Below are 1,024 nucleotides of genomic sequence, written 5' to 3'. Positions count from 1 at the left end.
GATATGTGGTATATTAGTGCTACAAAAGAATGCAGTCAGTACATTATAATGAGGAACATAAGGGGCAAGAGTTGAGTTGGATGGATATTGTAACCTAACGTAAATAAACATCAATCTTTCATCGGCAAGTCATACGTACTTATTTGTACAGTACATACATATAAACACATATACATAAATAATACATACACATATACATGAAACATACAAGATATGTACATGATTTCATGTATACATTTAATTATAAATTGTATCGATTTCGTTTCGTTCAGTTCCGTTTCGTTTCGATTAAATAGTTTATATATTAGTAGGCCTATACAACTAATTTTCAGTCACATTTGATTTAAATATAAAGTATATTTATCATTGTCAATATTTTTATCTGTGTTTTACTGTGGCTTTGTTGAGTGTATCAGATATCACATTCTGACATTTACTATTAATATTATTATTCTACTAGTTATTATTATTTATTATTATATTTATTATTATTGCTATTATTTTCATTAATATTTTATTTTGTTAAAGTGTAGGGGTCATTTAAGATTTTTCAACTTCATTGAATGTCAGTCAACAATTGAAAACTTCATCCCACGCTTTGAAATATAAGGTTATAAAATTAATCATCATCGTCATCATCACCATCGACATTATCATCATCAGCAAAATACCAAAAATAAACAAAAAAAAATACCCAATTTATATATATAGGGGGTATACACGTTAAAACGTACAAAGTGATGCATTATAATATCCAAATATATACATAAATTAACGTGAATTAGCATACAAATGAGTATCTAATGATGATACTAATGACTGACATACAAATGAGTATCGATTGATGATACAAATAATTGAGTATCTATAAGTTCTTTTAAATAATATCAACATTACTACCGTTATTATCAATCTAATTTAGCTGGTATGCCATAGATAATAGCTTCTATAATTGTTAATATTATCATAATAATTACTATTATCAGTGTTATAATATTATTGTTATTATTATTGTTGTTATTAT

The sequence above is a fragment of the Helobdella robusta genome (assembly GCF_000326865.2).
Source record: "Helobdella robusta unplaced genomic scaffold HELROscaffold_2, whole genome shotgun sequence".
Taxonomy (NCBI): Eukaryota; Metazoa; Annelida; class Clitellata; order Rhynchobdellida; family Glossiphoniidae; genus Helobdella; species Helobdella robusta.
Note: the sequence above shows the minus strand (reverse complement) of the source record.